This window comes from Cibotium barometz, chromosome 47 (assembly GCF_041138505.1).
Source record: "Cibotium barometz isolate CiBa-2024 chromosome 47, ASM4113850v1, whole genome shotgun sequence".
NCBI classification, from domain to species: domain Eukaryota; kingdom Viridiplantae; phylum Streptophyta; class Polypodiopsida; order Cyatheales; family Cibotiaceae; genus Cibotium; species Cibotium barometz.
The window spans coordinates 35,339,736-35,357,159 of NC_141092.1; positions in this window are offsets into that span (position 1 = coordinate 35,339,736).

Sequence of the window (17,424 nt, forward strand, 5' to 3'; positions counted from 1 at the left end):
GGGCATATAACTAAATTTTCCAAAACCCTTTCCTTATTTTGAAGGGTAATTATGTTTCACCCTTCTTATGAAGGTTTTGACTCCTTGGGAAGGGTACTATAACCTTCAAATTCTAGCTTTGTTTGCATGTTCAGAGGTTGCATTTTGGTGCTGTGTTTGCATTTAATTGTTTGCAATTTGTACTGTCGATATTTGGAGAGAAAAATTGAGAGAAAAGAGTTCAAAAATTGAGCATGTGTATAGAAATTGGGGCAATATAGATTCTCTAGCATGTGTAGAGTATTTTTAAATGTTAATAAAGGGTCTGCAACAAGTTATGCTCTTTTTGGATGCATTTGGTTTGGTATAGGATGGGAAAATCAAGATCTTCAAGATAGCATAATGAAAATTCCACATCTATCATAAAGAATGTGGCCTCGCCCTTGCAGACTCAGTTTTGTCATTATGTACATGATTTCATTGAGGATTGTGGCCTTTCCTTGGATGGAGTTGATCCTTGGTCTCTACATGGCAAGAACAACATTCTTGATAAAGAGTGGAATACAGTGTTCACATGCCCGAAGCCAGTTCAAGGGAGCAATAAGAAGGTGAAAGCCTATCATGTGAGGGCAGAGTTTGCAGAGGCATTGGTTGATCATCATTGGGATGTGTACCAAGAGGGTCCGTTCATTTACAAAGTTGGTCAGCAATTCACAAAGGCTTTTACCATGGAGAACTGTGTTGCTGCAAGAATAGCTACCAACTAAAGTAGATTGCACTATTGCTTGGGCTCACTTTCAGAGAGGGCTATGAAGAGCTCAGAGGAAACACATCATATAGCAAACAAATGAAAGAGATTGTAAGAACAAATGCATGCAGCGAAAGCGGGACAATCAGATGGACTTGGGTGGTCCACTAAAATAGATGTATGCATGGGTGACCAGGGACCACACACCATGCGGTATGCGACAGAAATGGACCAAATCTACAACATGAAATTGGGAGTCCAAGAGAGGCTGATTCTAGCAAAGAGATCTTTCAAAGAAGCAACAAGCATGGTTGAAGTTGTAGTGAGATATTTACATCGGGTTGAGAGTGCCCACCAGCATAGCAGTTGTGTGAGCTAGCTTTAGGGAGAGATTAACTCCTTGAGTTCATAATCTAATCGAGATAAGATTTTAATACTAATGGAGAAGATTCAGAAGATAGCTGAGGAAGACATCGCACAATTAGAGGAAAAGGTTGCAAATGCAAAGGTATGGCACTTAGCTAGCTAGCCTTTAAGATTACATAGCTTGGTTTTGTAGGTATATTGGTTTTTGTGTATTATATATAATAGTCCCAATAACATCATAACATAGAGGAAATGTGGTCTATAGTATTTACCATGAAGTGTGTGCTATTGCTATGTATAGCTAAGCCTAGGCTATGTAGCTCAATGCTTTGTGCTGCTATATACCTTATATTAAGCTATATAGAAAAGATTAGGTTGTATAGCTAATTGCTTTGTGCTATATAGCTGACAATGCATGTCTTTTATGCTATATTAGGCTATATAGCTGAGTGAATGTTGCTTAGCCCAATGCTTTCAATTATATAGCTAAGATTTAGCTATGTAGCCCAATGCTTTCAGCTATATAGCTAAGATTGGGCTATATAGTTAACTGCTCTATGCTATATATCTGAAGATAAAGGTGTTTTATGCTATATTAGGCTATATAACTCAGTGGTTATTCTTTATGCTATATAGCTTAGTGAATGTGGTTTATAGCTAAGATGGCTATGGTGCTCAGTGCTTCATGCTAAATAGCCAATATTGGTGGGCTTTGTACCTCAGTGGTTTGTGCTATATAGTTAAGATTGAGCTATATAGCTTAATGCCTTGAGCCATATAGCAATTTGAATAATACAAGACAAGCATTACTCATAATCTCTTAGAGCATGTATTATGAACCTAGTGCAAGGCCAATGATTGTTCTATATAGCTAAGATTGTCTGTATATTACCCCATGCTATATAGCTTATTTTGTGCTGTATAGCTTAGATAATTCTATATAGCTCAGTGCTTTTGCTGTATGGAATCTACCTATAGGATATAGGTTAGATTGTGCTATATAGCTTAGAGATTTGGCTTTAAAGATCTCCACATGTGCTATATAACAGGATCAATAATAAATGGTATAAATACATGAATACTAGCATGAATGTTCAATGGTATCTCAATGATATAAATACATGAATATTGACATGATTTTGTACTTGTTTCTTGTTTCCTCAGAGATTATTGGCAGAAACTGAGTTGGAGTTTCATAAGGAAACTGGCCATCTCAAGTTTTGTGAAAGTACGGAGGTGACATCTGACCATATGGGAAGTTTACATTTTTACCTCTCCCCCCAAGTGTCGTTGAAGACTTTAGTAAGAGGGCCTTAGTTGAGGACTCCTTTCTTTGCACAGGTTATGGGTTCCCTTTTAATGCTACTACCCTTGATGTATTTCCATTGCCTTGCTGTTATGTATACCATATGTTATGCTTTGCTCATACCTACAGAGGATATGGAAGTTGTGTTGCTCCTAATTGTTGCAAACATGTCATCCATGAGAGGGCAAAGGGTATGATGGGGCTAAATCGCAAAGCTATCAAGAAAGAACAGAGCACTGGTAAGGGATGCATATGATATCTTAGTAGTTGCTAAAGCTGATGCTTCAAGCGTAACATCTGACATGTGATTTTCAGGTATAGAAAAATGAACATCTGGGTTTGTGGTCTAAGAGCCTACGGAGCGCCATCACAAATATCCATGCAAGCCACAGGTTACTATATTATGTTATTTTATACTTAAACTTAACTTGCAATCCTGAATTCAGTTATCAAACATGTCTCCACATGTGTTATTTTAGAACAATTCTCACATGTCATCCCACAAAGATGGTCAATTCTATCACCCAAGATGACCTAACAATGCTGATGGTGCATAGGGCAAGTGAAGTGGAGTCAACACTTCATGCTGATTTGAAAGAAACATTGGCGGGGATACGTGCGGAAGTTAATTGTTTCAAGGGAATGCCATCCCCAAGGCAGAAGAAGCCAACTCCGAAGCGCACAACATCAACCCCCAAGAGCCTAGGTGGTGATGAGCTAGTTGTACCCCTTAGTCATTTTGTAAAGAAGAAAAAACCATCTACCAAGCAGAAACTGTATTCTAGTGATAAGTCTAAGCACTCTGATGATGCTAATTAACAATGTGGCATTCCATTGTTTTCATATTGTAGCCCAAGGGCAAGATTGCTTGAAAATGGATTTTGTCTTCTAATTTAGTTGTTTCGTTCTCTGCATTTGTACCTTTTCCTTATTGCATACTGTTTAAACACTTGCACCATTTATTGTACACTTCACACTACATGGTTACATTAGGACCTCAATGGAAGGCTTCTTGGGCCCTTTTATTTGGCAGTTTAAGGAGTCAAACCTTTTCTCTTAAGAAGAAACGTTTTCTAATTAGAAGCTTCAAAACGGCTACTTTATTCGAATTTGAATTTTGGAGGAAAAATGGAATTTAAAATCTAGCGAACAAAACCATATCATGTAACATATCTATGGAAAGCTCTTGATGCGTAGATCACGGATCTATAATCTCCGCTCAAATCGGAGCTTGTATGTAGAAGTTATGGAGGTCCGAAAATTGTAAAATTGCCTCCCCCCCCCTTTTGGGGGGGAAAAGTGCACCCTTTGACCACTCTTACACCTCTCTTACAAACCCAACATTTCAGTCCACATGGCAACCCCCCATTTGGCTATTCCTTAATCACCTTGATTAGGCTTGGGCAAACTAAAGGGCCCAAGAAGACCCCATTCACTTCCTAATGAGGATAGAGTTAAAAAATGTATATTGTTAATTATTTTTCTATTGGTGCATGTTATAGATATGCCAAATACATTGACCATTGTTAAAAGGGGACCAAAAACATGCTTAGTCACGTTGTCTTATAGTGCAGTCTCTCTTAACGATGATGTGCAGGATGTCCTTCTCGAACGAACATTAAAAAAAGGGCAAAAGATCCATCCAAGTACAAAATTCTAAAGGGTAAAAGTGCTTCCAGCCAAAAGTCAAAGAGAGTTGCTGAGATTGCTAAAGTAGGATATATAGCAGGGGTTGCAGATACAAACACTTGCAACCTAGGCACGAGCAGTGACCAATTGGATTGACCAATTGGATTGTGCCTCGGGGACAATTGGAATGCAATCCCATCAGCACAAACCCCTTTTCTTGCTGGTCATTTGCACATAAGAAAATGGTTGATGCTACAAATGATGCACAAGATTTTAACGCTACAGCAGATGTTGATGTGCAAGCTTTTGATGCGAGGGCAGATGCTGCCACAGCAAGGAAGATGGCTGATGATATTTTCCTTGATCAAGTGGATGATGCGCAAAATTGTGGGGCAGATGCTGATAACGCAAGGAACTGCCATGTTGGGGATGCTACTAATGCTCATGCAACTGCCAATGTTGAGGCTCCCACTTGTGGAGCTATGAATGATAAAATTATCAGTGAGGTTGCTACAATGGCTGATACAAATGCTGAGGTTAAAGATGATGCAGCTGAAATAGTACACCATGTGATGCCTTTTTAGGTTATTGCGTCGCCTGTATCCTCACAAAGGATAATTTTTTTATTCTTGACCTCAATGGGATTTTGCTAAAAAGATCTAAAATTACCTATGTTCCAGTAATGGGAAAGAATCCAGTAAAAAACTTAAAATCATAGCTATAAAAGACACAAACAAAATCATTAAAAATACCACACAAATTTACTCACAGGTATGAATTGTAGAAAGATAACTATCCATGTATATAAAGCATAAGAAGACACATATAACTATATACCACAGACTGTGCTTTTTATAGCGGCGATAGAGTAAGCTAGACATATTTAAATTTTTATACACTAATTATATAGCACAGATAGAGTAAGATTAAAATATTAATAGCTAGCTATATAGCATAGCAAATACATATGCATGCGATATTTTTAATGTGCACTAATTATATAGCACAGACAGAGTAAGATAAAAATATTAATAGCTATATAGCATAGCAAATACATATGCATGCTATATTTTTTTATGTGTAGTTCATAGCACACATAACTATAAGTAAATGTGCTATTTTGTTTATTCATATGCTATATAGCAAAGGGACATGTAAGTCTTTATGGACTAGCTATATAGCATACACATAGGTATGTAGAAGAGACAAAGCTATATAGCATAGATAAGGTATTATTAAATATTAATAGCAGAGAGAAATGTAAGTCCTTGTGGAATAGCTATATAACATACACATAGCTATATAGCAGAGACCGAGATATATAGCATTGACGAGGTATTATTAAATATTAATAGCTATATATCACATACATATGCATGCTATATTTTTGAGGTGTATAATTTCATAGCACATATAATTATCTATGGTTGTCTTATTAATATATACAGTTGTGCACTATAGCACAAATAATTCCGTAAAACGCAGACTAAGTTATTGTGCTATTAATATATACAGTTGTGCAATATAGCATAGACTGAGTTACTGTGCTATTAATATATACAGTTGTTCTATATAGCACAAATAATGCCATATAGCACAGACTAAGTTATTAGCTCATTGGAAGTAATTATAACACCTATATATTCAAATTCAATATGCTATATATCTAGTTTGTTACTGTATAGCCCAGAGAGCTTCAACAACATACTTATATATAGGAGAGTGTCTCTACTATATATCACAAGGACATATACACTGTAAACGTTGTGTAATGAAGCAAATATGTATGATATATGTATTCATAGCACATATTAGCAAACGTTTGTGTGCTATATATAGCACAAAGACATGCACAATAGAGCTATTCCTCAATGTTTGTGCACTAGCTATGTAGGACCGACAATGCTATGTATGAAAGATAGATCTAGATAGCATAAGAAGAGCTTGATAGCTCACAGGCAATACCATGTGGTATGTACAGTATTGTGTGTGCAATGAATAACACTGAACATATGGTATGAGATATGTTTATACCTGAGATTCATTAAGTGCACCAAATGTTTGATGTATTGTTTGTAGCCAAGTTGTTGCCTATAGATGTCTTTCTTATTTGGAGACACCCTGGTGTGCTCTATCTAGAATCTAATAACTATCTCCTTCACTTCATGAGATAAACCACCATAAAAGGACTTTCTTTTACATAAGTCCCCAATGCCAACATGCTTGAAGATGTAGCATCACTCTAAGCTCTATGCAAAGTAGAATAAAAATTCCTTGGATGAATATTAAGAAGTCTTGTAGCTTGAGAAAGACTAAGTTCTCTCCCAGGGGTCTCATTACCATGCATTAACCTATTGACAAGTATGCTTGTGCGCTGCATTTCAAGAAAATCTCATCATCATTAGATTTTGGATTCTTCAACACCTGTAAGGACCTTCTAAATGCAGAAATAAGGCCCATACACTAGAAAAGTATATCGTCTGTGCATTGCAAAATGCGCTCTATCATTTAGAATTTCTTGCATTATTTCATTCTTATCATCTTTCCCATAATGACTCAACTTTGTCAAAATGTGCTCAATAGTATGCCTCTTCCTTTCTTCAATGTCTTCTCCTTCAATGTGTTTATCTTAAGTGCTTTTGATTTCTACTTGCTTCCATCTGCCACATCGCTACTATCGATACTCTCGCTTGACATGTGATTCATACTTCCTCATTGAGCTAACTTCGTCCTCGTTAAGATATTTCTTTATTTCGAAATTCACATGTGACTGCACAAGGGTTGCCTCAAAGACCTATGTTCCATGTAGCTCAATAGAACATCCTTCCCTGACCAATGGGTGGCTAATCTGGAAAGTCTCCAAGAAGGTGTCCTTGTTGTGAAGAATTGTCTAATTCTTGTTCCAATAATGAAGTCGCTTCACTAGCATGGATATGTTGTGAATAATAAACTTCCATAATGTGCGTACCTTGTTGTGAGTTTCTATCTTCCATTGAATGTAGTCCTTAAATAGATGAAACTCAATGTGTGTGTGTGTGTGAGAGAGAGAGAGAGAGAGAGAGAGAGAGAGAGAGAGAGAGAGAGAGAGGCCCGTAATCACTTCTCAGAGTGGTGGAATCATGAGACCGTATTAGTTTGTTTGTTTTTTCCATTTTCCTTTACTTTTTCAAGTCCTTTTTGACACACTAATATTTTAACTATGTTTCGAGGGATAGCCCAATAGTTGGTGTCCATGGACACCAACTATTGAGCCACCATTCCATGCTTTCACCCTAAAAGAGACACATTTAATATAGCTATTTGTCTCTACTATTTTAGCTAAATCACTTTGATTAAGAAAGTTGATTTAATCCTCACACGACCCTTTTTTTCATTTTTGGCCTTAATGGTATGGTTTTCTCTAGCACAAGGTTTTTATCCAATGTGCACCTGCAAGATGTCAGAGCTACATACGATGTGCACAACATTACTATAAGAACAATGGTATGGTTTTCTCTAGCACTAGGTTTTTATCCAATGTGCACATGTAAGATGTCAAAGCTACATACGATGTGCACAATATTACTATAAGAACAATGGATTTGGGAAAAATAGATGTTTGTGGAGTTTGTTTGCTTCCTAGAGAGGCATCTTGTTTTTGGACATGCCTCCTCATGCACATTGTGGACAAGGGTGTCAAGATGATCATGTATGTCTATTTGGGGATGACATTGCAAAGGCGGACCAATATATATTGCCATGGATTCTCTTGCCCTGCATATTGTGATGAATAATGTTTGCTACTAGCATAATGGATTTGGGCAGAATAGATGTTTATGGAGTTTGTTTGCTTCCTAGAGAGGCACCTTGCATTCAGACATAAGTTTAAATTGTAATTCAAGGATTGAATTCTTTAGCTATATTTCAAGTTCAAAATTTTGGTTTCTTGATTTCCTCTGAGTGGGCAATATGAGATTACGCTAGTATGTTTTAAGAGCTTTATTTTATTTTATGTTGCATGTATGAGTGTGTGTGAGATAGATGGATAGATTAATTTATTGGTTGACTTTAATGTCGAGGGAGGCCAAATAAATAAAAAGATAAAGGAAGAGAGGAAGTTAGCGATACTTCTTCCTAGATTGGGTCATTTTTACTTTTATTGTGAAAGTTCTTTTAAATGGAAACATGTTCTATACTAGGAATATCTTAGTGTCATCTTTGATTTAAGTTCCTAATCACTCATGGTGATTAGATAATGAATTGTTGTGCATAAGCTTATCTTGACACACAAACACAAAATTATCATACTCGGACACCTTATGGTGGTGTTTCACTAGCTATATTATATGTTTCAACCTTGTGTTTCTCATAACTCCCTACCATAATAACTTTAAGTTTTTAGTTCCATTTTATAGATTGAGTGATCTTGTGGATATTTGGTATCTTTCATTGCATGTGAAGTGTCTGCATAAGCATCATCACACCTGTCATACATGTCCAATTTGTAAAAACCATGGTTTAGAGTTCCATAAGCACAATTTGCATGTCTTGTTCTACAACATTAAGACCCTCCCTTGCTAGAGTGCACAATGAAAGAAGATTCTTCTTTATACTTGGAATAAAAAGTACATTTTGAAGACAATTCTCACTAATAACTTTCACTGGATAGGAGCCATTGTTGACACACATAACAATGTGGCTATCTTGCATAATTCTATATTCTTGACTAAACTTATTTAAGAAGTACTGTGCTTGGAAGCATCACTTCAAGAAGATACCAACTGTTTGTAATGTGCAACTCCAATTTGGCTCTAGCTTCAGCTCTCCAACTCCAACTCTATGTCCATATACAACCTCCTTCTCAATGTCCTCTCTAAGCCACAGTAATTATCACTCTACTAGATAGCCACAAGTTCTATTTTTTTCAAATAGCATCATACAATTTATATCTCACTAAATAAAAGTGGGATAACAAATATATATATATATATATATATATATATATATATATATATATATACTATGATTGATTATTTTATATAAATATCTTCTCACCATGAAATCCTTTCTTTAGAATGGGCATGTTATTTTTCTAGAAGGTTGATCATGCACGATGCCAATACTCAAAAGTATAAAGAAAAACCAACTTACCATTATGATTTAAGCCTTTTTTGCTCCCATTGAGCATGCACTTTTGCTTCTAAAAGAGCAATTACCCAATAGGGTCACTGAAAAATGCATAAGACAACATGTGAGTTCCGAACTGGTTCAAAATAATAGGTTCTAGTCTTATGTGTAATTACAGAAATAAGGGATTTTCCAATTTAAAATGTGGAAATTTTGATACTAGAGGTTCTTTTATCATCATAAAATTTACAGAAGGGGGTTATCTAGATTTTAAAAATATGTAAATATTTCAAAAATATTTACACATTTATAGAAGGGGTGTATCTAGGTTTTAAAAATATGTAAATATGGGGTTTTCTAATTACAACTTGAACTCACGTGCTACATGGGTTTTTACATAGTGGCCACCCCAAGATCCATTATTATCACACTACTACTATTGAACGTTTTTCTAAACACAAAAGATTGCTAATAGATTGTATGGTTTTCTCTAGCACTATTTTTGTATCTAATGTGAATGTTGTAAGACATCAGAGCTAGATACGATGTGCATATAACATTACTAATAACAATGGATCCAGGAAAACTAGATGTTTATGAAGTTTGTTTTCTTCCTAGAGAGGCTCCTTAGGTTTGCTTCCTAGAGAGGCACCTTAGGTTTGGACATGCCTCCTCGTGCACATTACGGTGAGGGTATCAAGACAATCATGCATGTCTATTTGGGGCCATGGATTCTCTTGCCACATATTTATGACGAATAATGTTTGCTACTAGCGTAATGGATTTGGACAACCTAGATGTTTATAAAGTTTGTTAGCTTCCTAGAGATGCACATTGGGTTTTGACATAATTTTAAATTGTCACTCAAGCATTTAACTCTTTTGGCTACATTTAAAGTTCAAAGTTTTGGTTTCTTGATTTCATCTTTGAGTGGGCAATCTGAGATTATGCTAGTATTCTTCATGAAGGTTTATGAGTTTTATTTTATTTTATTATTTTGCATCTATGTGAGCGTGTGAGAGATAGATATTTTATTTTATTTTATTTATTTTGCATCTATGTGAGTGTGTGAGAGATAGATAGATTAATTTATTGGTTGATTTTAAAGTCTATAGGAGGCCAAATAAATAAAAAGATAAACACAGAGAGGAAGTAAGCAATACTTTTTCCTAGATTGGGGCATTTTTACTTTTGTTGTTGTAAAAGTTCTTGTGTAAATGGAAACATGTTCTATACTAGGAATACCTCAATGTCATCTTTGATTTAAGTTCCTAATAACTCAGGGTGGTGATTATATTATGAATTGTTGTGCATAGGCTTATCTTCACACACAAACACAAAATTATCATATACTTGAGCACCTTATGGTGGTGTTTCACTAGCTATATTATTTGTTTCGACCTAGTGTTTCTCATAACCCCCTACCATGATAACTTGAAATTTTTGGAACCATTTTATAGATTGAGTGATCTTCTGGATATTGTTGTCCATGCTTGGCGTGACTCTTGGTATACTTTAGGAACATTTTGAGGACTCAACATATTCATAATAACTTTAAGTAAAGGGTTCTTATTACTTAAGACAATGTTTTGTAGAGTTTCATCTACCACCTACAACCCTTGTTTAGTAAGGAAACTACTTCCATGATTTCCCTTTAACATTGACCATTCATGAACGGATATTTGTTGGCAATTCACACAAAAGCCAATGTTGGCATGAAGTTAGAGCTAGCAATAGTTAAAGTGCATTGATACATTGTGGCCATTATGGTATTCGCCCTTCTTACAAATTCATTGCCTCCTCAAGATTGTGTGAAAGGAGGTTTTGTTGTTAGCTGATGCCACCATTATGATCTATTAGCTAGCCATTTGTTGTCTTAGTTATGAGCCTAGTTATTTTGTAGAGATTCAGTTACCCACCCTCAAACCCCCTTGCTTAGCTAAAGGACACAACTTCCATGTTGTCCCTTTAAAGTTGATGATTCGAGGGATACGGGTTGGTGCTCCATGCAAAAGCCAATGATAACATAAAGTTAGAGTAATAGTTACTAGTGTAACAATTAAATTTTGATAGTACATTATTAGGAAGATACTTCGTTGTTGCCTACTCCATTGCTTATTTAATGGCATGTGAAGGAGGTTTTATTGTTAGCCAATACCACCATTGTGATTTATTGGCTAGATATTTGTTGTGTCCATTTATGAACATGGACTAATCAGCTGCATGCACTAAGCTTACAAAGTGTTTTCATACCACCACCTAGCAGGTGAGTTCCCTTCAAGACTTAGAGGCCTAAAATATATCTACCCATATGCTCCTCCTTTTACACTTTCTAGTAACTTTGGTTTATCACGTGCGACAATAATATGACAATATAAGGCCTACTTATGCCATGCTTATGACACACATAACCTCTCTAATATGTTCCTCCTTTGTTGTGGCCTTTCACTCAAAAAAGCCCTTATTGGATGCCCACAATGAAGACAACAAACTCAACAATGCTACCCACTTGCATAAAATATTATTCTTGTTGGTCCTTACCCTCTACTGTGGCAAGGTTTCCATCAGTAGGGACCTTGATCAAGCACCCTTTAAAGAAGAAATATTATGCATTATCTCTCATCCCAAGTATCGAGAGCCCTATGAGTTGGTCAACCCTCCAACCTTCCTCTAACTTATTTAGGTGTTCCTTTCTTTTTGCATTTTGGCAATCCCTTGAGCTATGGTTTTCAATGCCTTTTATTATTTGTTTAGAAATTGACGTTGCATTTAAAAGACTATATTAACATTTTTTTTGGTATTCCAATATGGCTAGGAAGTTATTAGAGGTATTATATGTTTTTTCTCTTATGCTTATGCTTTAATTCCATGTGCTTGACATAATCAAGTTGAGGCAAGAGATAATATTGGGTCTTTTGTTTGACATATTCGACTCGGGGGAAAGAGATGATATTGGATATTTTGCATACATATACATACTTTATGTCATGTGCATGCAGTTAAACATGATTAATTATTGTCCTTTCCATTTGAGTATCTCTAGATAGCAAGGGTTTAACCTTAAATTGTATTCCAACACCATATTAGTGAATTTGGAAATTTTTCAATTCCCATTTTTGAATACTTAAAAAAGGGGACATGGATAACATGTTTGTAAGTTTCTCAAAACCCTGTCATATGACCTATCGTTGGAAAGCGCTTGAAAAATGGAATCTAAAGAGCTATAAAGCGCTCATTTTGGATTAGTGGTGTTCAAGTTATGGTAAATCCAAACTTTTGACCATGTGTCCCAAACTTGTGGAAAATTCCCATATTTCCCAATATGGTATTTTTCTTACTTTTGGATTACTTTATCTATTAACATGCTAAACTCTACTATTGACTTAATGTCTTCTTTCTTGTACAAAGCTTACTTTTGTAGTAGGTTATATTGAGACCTTTAATGTAAAGAAATTAATAAGATTTTGGTATGTCTCCACGACATAAGTTCCTTTTCTTTTTTAGGCATGGAAAACATAAAAAGATTTCAAATGGCTTCTAAACTATACTTGGTTTTTTAAAGCTAAGTTGTTGATGTATATTGAACTCTTTTCCCTTTATTTAGTTACTTAAAAGACTAAAATTAAAACGACATTTTTTTCTTGTTCATTAAGACACAACATCTACAGACTCAAAACTGCATTCCTCTAGCTTTTGGACCTTCAAAAAATGTTAATTTTAATGATGTTATATCATGCGAAATATATAACATTCTTTTGGGGACATAAGGACACTACCACTATAAAAACTTCATGAGGCAATACTTACAACCTTCCTTATCACTCCTAGTTGGAATTATGACTTCCTGGTGTTAAGATATTGACGACCATGTGATAGGATATTAACCATTGCAACCCTATGTTGGAATAGCTATAATATGACTAACATTGATTAGAGACTGAGAGTCAAGTTGGGGGTAAAAATTTCTTGCATGATCACTCTTCCATTTCAAAGCACTTCTCTGCCTTGCAAGCATTCTAACCTTGGCTAACTTCTCTGAATCCTTGGATGCTAACTAAACATGACTTCATAGTAGCGAGGGAGTTCCAAATAAGTACAAACCGAAGAATTTAGGATCATGATACCACACATACATACATACATATATACATATATATATATATGTATGTATGTTTACATGGTTGTATATATATATGTATGTATGTATGTATAACATATAGAGAGAAATATGTACATACATACATATCTCTCTCTATATGTTATATATATATATGTGTGTGTACATATACATATATATATGTATGTGTATATACATATACATACATATGTATATGTATATACATATACATATATATGTATATGTATATGTGTGTGTACACATACATATATATATGTATGTGTATATACATATACATACATATGCATACATACATATAGATATATATATGTATGTATGTATATACATATGCATACATACATATAGATATGTGTGTGTGTGTGTATGTACATGTACATGTACATGTGTATATATATATGTGTGTGTGTGTGTGTATATATATACATATACATGTACATGTACATGTACATATATGTATATATATGTATGTATATGCATATACATATACATGTATATGTATATACATACATATATATGTGTGTTATGTATATGTATATGTATATACATATACATGTACATGTACATACATACATACATATATATATATTATGTATATGTATATGTATATACATATACATAACACATATATATATGTATGTATATACATATACATAACATATACATAACATATACATAATATATATATATATATATTATGTATATACATATACATATACATAATATATATATATATATATATATGTATGTATGTATGTATATACATGTACATATACACATGTATATGTATATGTATGTATGTATATGTACATATATACATATATATACATACATACATATATATATATATATATATATATATATATATCTATATATATATAGAGAGAGAGAGAGAGAGTGTATGTTAATGTAACATACCTCTAAGTTTAACCAAGTTATGATTTTAGATAATCCTAAGTTTTAGATGTTATAGATTTCAGTAATAAATTTCAACATATTTTTAGCAGTTTTTCAGAGCATGCAAAAATTTTAAGTGTTGAAATTAAGTGAAAATTCAAGATTGAGTTTTCAATTAGTTAGTGTGCGCAAAGGAAGCCTTTAAGTGTATAGATGGACATGCAAACTGAAATTTGATAAAAAAGTAAAACGTGACCTAGTTTTGAAGTCGACTTTTACATAAAGCTGATTTTGGCGATTCCACGCGATGGATTGTAGACCGCATGTGTTTTGGTAACTTTAAGTACCCATATGACTTTTACATAAAGCTGATTTTGGCGATTCCGTGCGATGGATTGTAGCATGTGTTTTGGTAACTTTAAGTACCCATATGACTAGTTTCTGATAACTGTGCGCGAAGTTATACATGTTGTAGGTTGCAACCTTGACAGCAAATCTGAGAGGCTTACCAAATCTACAAACAGCTCTTCCATAACTTCTGGAAAGTAGACATGGATTCTCAATCAATCAAGACATTAGCAAATATATCGAGAAAGTACACACTTTCTATTTTTTACTTTAAATTCTTTTGAGATTAAATAAATATATCGATAAGCGTGTATATGAGAGAATCTGAGTTAATGTACGGCATGCTTAACCATGGCAACGATAAGAGAACACCGCAAGAAGAGAAGAGAGAGGGTTTCCCGCCAAGAGTTGTTGTTGTTGATTGCCTTAGTCCAACTCATAGAATAAACACTTTTGGAGTTAAAGAATTAGACGATAGAATATTTGACTAATTTGTGACTAGATTTTAGGTATAACCTTCATTAGGGACTGTTTTGCGAAGCATTTATCTTTCCATATGTTTAGAATCAGATTTTGACATAAAGAAAGAATTTTTAGACAACAAAAAACTCTACAAGAGTGTATGAGACATTAGAAAGTCAAATCCCTTTCGTTTTTTTAGTTATTCGAGTACAAAGGACACTTGACTGTTTTTGATAATTTTATGCTGAAAACACAACTTTGACTGTTTTGAATGCTCTTAAAGAGACTTCAGAACTCATTTTTAGAGAATCATCACTAAGACATGATTTATAAAGCATTAGAAGTCCTAAACTTTACAGTTTTGATCTTTCTATAATTCTACATAAATTGAAAGATATTACTCTCCCAAAGAGACCAGTTGTTAGACTTTGCCTTAGAAATTGCTATCAAGATTGACTACCTTGTCTATATAGACCAGATGGACTAATGCACAAGCATAGTTAAGACTTAGCTATAGTGACTAAGATGACCTCTCTCGTTAGAACATGAAAATTGATTATGTTAAAAATAAGGATTCCCATGTGACTTAAAAGATAAAGAGAAGTTAAAGATAGTTTAAATTAAAAGCTTATTTTATACTTGAAACTGATTGTGATTGATTTGAATACGCATGCCTTGAAAGATTATGGACTAAAGATGAGTGTGAGATGATATGTATTAGTTATGATTACTTTGTTTTGAGATGAATGATTGATATGTACACGTATGACGGATTGATATACTGAGACGGTCCGGGGCGGGCAACAAGAAGAGCGGCCTCTAAGCACTCCTCAAGGCTCCCGTGTTGCTCAATGGGCTTGGGGCACAACGCCACACAAACATAAGAACCCCAAAACCACACACCCAACAAGAAAAGGGGCACCACCTAGTTATGTGTGTGAACTAGGACACCAAAAATCTTTCCTTGTAGCAAATCAATACAAGCTAACCATATACATCAATCAAAAAGGCACACACACTCTCAACAACACTCATAACATATGATATTGTGTGTGGAGGAGACTAGCATAATACAAATGGATGCACACCAAACTTGGAGAAGAACTTGGAGAGACAATATAAGCTTGATTTTGTTGTCGCTATGCACTTGATCTTAAGGTTACGGGAGCCCTCTCACCATATAACCCTCTTACCATGAATTGAAAAGCAACAAATCAAAAACAAGCCCTCAAGCCTCCAAGCATAAAATCACACCACAAAATACAAGGATCGAGTTTACCTTAAATCAAACATCGTACCGCTTTGGTAAAATAACTTTGGAGTTGGAGGAGTCCAAGATTTTGTACACAATTGCACCCAAACTACTAATCTTATTTATGCACAAAGGCAAGATACAATTATGATAGGGAGTATGGCATCACTCAAGCTCTCACAATGACATAACTAGCTTCAAGCTTCAAGCTTCACTATCTCCTTACACACTAGAGTTAGGAGTGGTATACAATGTGTGTAATCTCCCTCTTTTACAAGGAATGGAGGGGGCTCTATTTATAGGTTTGAGAAGCCCCAATTAGGATTAAGCCTAATCAATCTTATTATGGAAAATCATAGATTATGGATTTTTTATTTTGAAATGAGAGTGGGTCTCTTCTTATCCCTTGAGTCACATGGATGTGGGCTCAAGGTGAGAGAATTATTGAAGATGAGAGGAGAGTGTGATGTAGAGGTTTGAGCAAATAACTTGTAGTAATGCCTACTCTAAAAGTAGTAGAGTGGGTGCTTATTTACAAATGTTAGTGGTTAGTAGTTAGTAATCACTATAAAAGGTTAGTAATACAATATACAAAATGGGTGAGAGGAGTAAATATTTGGAAAGATCCTTTGTGTGGTTGAAAGCTCGAAGAAGCTTGGATTCTCCCATGTGTAGATCTTTAAGTTAACCGCCGATCTTCTTCTTGCATTTGACGCCACAAAAGTTGATTGAGGTGAAGAACATGGGGATTTTTGTAGATGGAAACCCCATATTTGCAGAGGTTAATATGGTACATTCATGCTGAATTTTTATGTATTTTTTGAGATTGGGAAAATAATTTAGTAATATGGGAGTAGTAGGGAGAGAAATGGAGATGAGGTATGGGTGTAGAGTAGATATGAGAGCAAATGGAGAGGAAAGGAGAGGGCAAAGGTGGAGAGGGTGAGAGAGGACATGAAGTTTGCAGGTTTGATGGAGTGAGAAAGGTATGTAGGTGATGAATGTGTAAGGGAGGTGAGAAGAGACTAGGTGTACCTTGCCAAAAAGTGGGCAGACTGGGGTCCAATAAAAAATTCATATCTCACCGCCATTAGCTTTAAAAATTCTCAAAAAAATTGAGCATATTCCTGAGCTCCCGAGCTAACTTTTGTCTTTTGATGACCAGTCCAAATTCGGAGTGGAGGAGGGCGCAAAAA